A 5,819-nucleotide genomic window follows, 5' to 3' on the forward strand; every position below is an offset into this window, starting at 1 on the left:
ATCCTGTGTCTGTTCTTTGTTCCTGTAGTTTCACGACAATGGAGGAAAGAGTTTCCGAAGAATCAGCACCGCCGATGAAAGTCTCTTGGGATTGGTGCTGATGATCAAGATGACAGACACGTGTTCCCTACGGGGACCAAGTTGCATGAGCTGAAACAAGAAGCTTCGATATTCAAGAACGTATATAGTAGCTGGTCTTCCCGTGCCTCTTGACCTTGCAGTTCCCATTTGGCATAGTGTTGCTAGTAGCTCTCTCTGTTCTTTTAGCGGTGGCGATCTTTATCGGCAATTCCCAAGCTGAAAGTCTGCACATTAATGGCAACCAACCTAACAGCACTAATTTCTTGGTACTATCTTTTTTCTGTTGTTGTCACGCACTAATTTCTTGGCCCTATCTTTTTTCTGTTGTTGTCACGCACTTGTTACTTGGCTGAGGCTTGTTTTAGTTTCTTGATTTTTCCTGGGGTTTGAGCTTCAAAATAGGCTTTTTTTAATTAGATTGATTGTGTTTGTTTAAGCTCATGCTGCTTAAAGACCTGCGGTGTTCTTCTATTACATTGGTTGCTGCGGGTTTATATTTATTGGAGTGATTATTATTTTATCTGGAAAAGTGGTTTTGCTTCATGGTGCTTGTTTCTTTTTCTTTTATTTTTTCCCCTCTTGTCGGAAAGGAATTGTTAGAAAATGTGCGGTTTGAGAGTGTAATAGATTTTTTTCAAAATAAATATATTAAAATGATATTTTATTTTTTAAATTTATTTTCATTATCATCGTGTCAAACAATGCTTTACGTGCGGGGCTCCCGCTTCTCCGACTATGCTGTCCGTAACTTGAAGAAGTTGAGATTTATACTTGTTATAAAACATGTTGGGATTTGTTACTCTCATGTAACATCCTTCTAGGGACTCCTGTTTTTTCGGAAAAAAATCTGTGGCTGGCGTGAAACTTGATTTTTCTGTTTCTTCAAGTTAGTTTTAGTTTTTATAAAATTATATTTATTTTAATATTAAAAAAATAAATTTATTTATGATTAATCTATTAATAATATGTTAAATAGTACAGGTGAAGTTACCGATTAATTGAAGTGGAAATAATTTTTGGTGAGTATATTCTATCCTCTCTGTCTATAAAGCTTTCAATAAATTTATTAATAAAACAGAAATTATAAATAAATATTTTTTAATGAATAGTTTCCCTCTATGATTATATAGGTAAAATAATCATAGATGAAATATAAGTATAAATACTAATAATTTTTTATTATTTAATAATGAATGTTGTGCAAGTAGCACATGTGCAACTAACAAATTTTAGTTTTTTCTATGTGAGTGTTTGTTTTTCAATAATTTATTTATGTAAAAGTCAACATGCATGTTTTATAAAGATCAATGTACATGAATTTTTTTTTTTAAAGAATAGAAAAAAGATGACATGAAAAAAAAAATTAGAAAAAGAAAAAAAATGAAGTGTTAAAAAGTTAAAAACACGTTATAATGCTAAGATGAAATTTATAGTATCATAAAAAAATATTAATAAGATAAATTTACAAATATTATGAAAAACCAACTTTAAAGTTAGTGATGAAATACTAACAAGGAAGCATCTTGTTATCTTTAAATAGTATGCATAACAACTTTAAAGTTAGTTTTTTATGATATTTATAAATTTATTTTATTGATATTTTTTTAATGATATTAATAGTTTCTCATTAGAGTTCTAGTGTTTCTTTGATGTTTCAATTTTTTTATTTTTTTATTTTTTTTTGTTTTTTTATTTCTTTTTCTAGTCATTAGACTTTGATGTTTCAATTTTTTTATTTTTTTTTTATTTCTTTTTCTAGTCATTATATTGTTTTTGCTTCTTTCATGTTATTATATTTATTTAAAACATATATATTTACTTTTGCATCAATAAGTTATTGAAAAAGCAAAAATCTAAGTAAGAGTACTGAAATTTACTAGTTGCGATGTGCTACATATACAACATAATAGTTGTATGTGCATATCAAGTACCATGTTAATTTTTATTATTATTCGTTTATATATGCTAATTTAGATTTTTATTTTTTTTATAATTGTTCATGTGTGTTAGTTTACAACAAAGATGTACTTCCTGGTCAGGAGAATTACGAACGCCATTTGCATAGAGGCTGCCAACATTCAAGAAAGACTGTGGAAGGTTCTAAAATTACTGCTGATTTTTTTTTTTAAATCTTGTTTGTTTTTATTTTAAAAGTATTTAAAAAAAATTAATTTTAAATTTTAAACTAATTTTTTGATATTTTTAGATTATTTTAATGTACTGATATCAAAAATAATTTTTAAAAATAAAAAAATATATTATTTTAATATATTTTTAAATAAAAAATACTATAAAAAACAATCATAACCAGAAACTAAATATACTCTAAAAAGACTTTAAAATCGTCTCACAACTCAAGCAAGAATTTGGAGAAACCAAATCCTAATTCTAATTTAACCCAAGTAAGTTTCTAGATCAAAACCCCACCTTGCAGAAGTACCCCTTAGACCACTGGTAGCAATGCTGACTTCGAAATCACTGCAATAAGCTGCTTGATCGCTATTGCTAATGCCAACCGCAAAAGCATGTTTACAACCATGACTTCTAGCACTATTACCAGTTACAGCACCACCTCTCCAACAGTGATTGACAGTTCTGTTCACGCTGCTTCTTGATTAAAATTAAACGATGACAAACATGTATTAACCTTGTTTAATATTCATGTAAACAATTAAATCGGGTTTTTTTAGTTGTTAGTACTGGTCTGACCTGTGCAATATTGCAGGGAGACCAGAAATTATTTAAACCTAAAAGTACTATTCAAGTTCCAGGAAATTAAATCATTTTGGATTTTTTTTCCCATCAAGATCAATTTGAATTATTGATTGTATGATTGTTAAAGCAGCTTAATAAAAGATATCAAAATAATATGTTAATATTTTATGTGTGATTGCAAGTAAAAAAAAATTATAAAATTCAAAATTTATTTAAAATATTAAGAATAAGAAAACAATTTGAATTGAATTTTCATGAATAATTTATTATTAGACATTATTATTTTCATATAAAATATATAATAATTAAAAACATATTATCAAAACACATACATAAAATTATAATAGTATTGAAGAACATGTCAGAACTACTGAAGAGTAAATTAATTTGACAAATGTTTTTTCAAAAGCAAAAAGGAGGCCCAATATTGTTTTTTCATCATAAAGAAAATGCCCCCCACCCTTTATTTATTTTTTTAAAGAAAAAATAAACGATAAATCGTTTGCATTTGTTATTAAAAAAATAAAAATTCACGTTGCTGTCATATGGAGCTTGAATGTTTATGCTGTTCATCCGCAATTAATTCTATTTACCATGTGATCAATTTAGCAGGAGGTGTAATGATTAATAATCTCGTCCTATTAAGGCAACATGTGCCTCCCCCTTCATGCATAAAATATATATATTAAGTATTAAAAATGCTTAATTAAATGAAAATGCATTTACAAATTTTGGTGTATTTCAGTATTTGTGAAACCTCAAAGTGCTTTCTAACAATTGACCTGTATGTTCCCAGGACTGATCTTAGATACAGAACGATGTAAAGAATCACCCTCCATGGAGGAGATGACATCCCGAAAAGCAGCAGCACAAGGATTTGGGGCTTTCCTCTCCCATAAAAAAGAATCCTCGAATGTGGGCTCCTTCCTTTCTTGTGATTTGTTGCTCAATCAAGTTCATATTGTGACAAGAAGTCAGTCAAAGAGCCAAATTCCTCGTTCTTTCCCACCTGATTTATGCTTAAGCCGGGTCTAATTACAGCCAGTGCCTTGCCTAATCAAACAAATACCACTTAACACTGACTTTACTATTTGATGGAGGTTTTGCATAAAAATCTAGAGACGACAAATGATAGATTCAACTTGAGAAATGTAATCTACTCCAAATCTTAACCCACGACTCATCTAAAAAGACGAAGCAATAATTAACATGTTGCTAATCAATATCTTTTTGCTACTTCAGGACCTGGGCCATTTCTCATTCGGTTCTCAGCCTTGCTTCAGTACTGCACTTCTTGGATTAGTTTCAAGACTTTCAGGTAACGTTTTCCTTCTTGGATTATGTTGCTAAGCAATAATTAACATGTTGCTAAGCAATATATGCCCATGGATATGTTAAGAGTTCCTTATCTGAGTGCTTACAACTCCCTTTTGTTTTCTTGGAGCGTCCTCGTAGTTTGAAGAACTGGATTTGCACATGCTTGCTATGACTATTTAATAATTTTCTTTTGAGTGGACAGGAATGTATTACTGCAGACTGGCTTAGTAATTTTCCTTATCCAAGGAATATCTTGCCCTGCTTCTTAGTCAAACTAACTTGATGCTGATGTATAAGCATGTTCTGCTGTATCTCATCTACTATTAGCATAAAAAGTAAAAATCAAAAGAAGAACGGAAGAATACCATCAATAAAAAAGATTAAGCCGTAATTTTTTGAAAAAATAAAATAAAAATAAAAATAAAAATTTACCAACAACAAACTAGATTACCACCTTTAATATGTATTATTCTATCAAAACCAACAACAAACTAGATTACCACCTTTAACATGTATTATTCTATCAAAAAAAAAAACCTTGACAACATTTCTAATAATATAATAAAAAATTATTTTTTGACGCAAGTAGGCACTACATGCACAACCCAAAAAGCTTGGGTGCCTCCCACATGCCCCATTTTTTATTTGTTTTTCTTTAATCAAATACTAAATTACCTTAATAATAATAAAAAAGATTATTGTAAAAAGATAAAAAAATCCATGAATTCCAATTTTAAAATCTTTGTTTTTAAAGGTAGTTTTTATTGTGCTTTTTAATTATTTATTATTTTAATATTTAGTCAAATATGAAATTGGTTTTTAGTTGACATTATAATAATAAAAAAATCATTAAAAAAATACAAAAAAATACCTCTTGATACCATTTTTAACTGATTTATCTCTAGTTAATTTAACAATAATTAATAAATCATGTAAAAGGATTTTAATATTCTTGATAATTAGCGTAAAGTTTCTTGGATGAAAGAGTTAAACCATCAATACACTGTTTCAATAAACAATGCAAATACGTCTAGAGATACATTGTTTTTCCAAGGTCTCTTAGCTTTCGTTGATAGGGACGGTCATGGATACCGAAGTGTACTATTCATATACAAACTCGAATTAAAAACAAGTATCCACACCTGACTGGATATGGATACTCGAACCTGATCTCAATCCAAATGCTATAATTTATAATTATTTAATATATAACTACATTAATATACATGTAATTTATATTTTTAACTTTAAAGTTTATTTATTTTACATCGGTTTAAATCAGGGCCCATACCCAATTCAAACCCCACCCTTCACCTTTGAGTCTCACCCAAACCCCAAATCAGGTTTAGGAAGGTACCATCTAGGTTCATGTGAAATTGTCACTCTTTTTTCACAAAACAAAAGCATTTTCACTAATGAATGGTGTTGTTGCACGGCTAAATTTTTAAAATTCCCAATCATATCAAGGCATTGTATTTAATCCAAGCACTGATTCCATCATTTTGGAACCATGATTCTGAAATCTCAACTAGCAACAATACCGAGCTATTTTCTTGATTTTTTTTCCACCAAGCTTGAATGATTAAATATTCAACAAGCAGAAAAATCTTTGAGGGAAGAAAAAGAAAAGAACAAGCTTGTCGACAGTTATTCAGGACAGCATTTACAAAGTTAGGCAAAATATTTTTGGAACACTGCCATCTAAC

Source organism: Populus euphratica, unplaced genomic scaffold (genome assembly GCF_000495115.2).
Source record: "Populus euphratica unplaced genomic scaffold, PopEup_1.0 scaffold6.1, whole genome shotgun sequence".
In the NCBI taxonomy this organism is placed as follows: Eukaryota; Viridiplantae; Streptophyta; class Magnoliopsida; order Malpighiales; family Salicaceae; genus Populus; species Populus euphratica.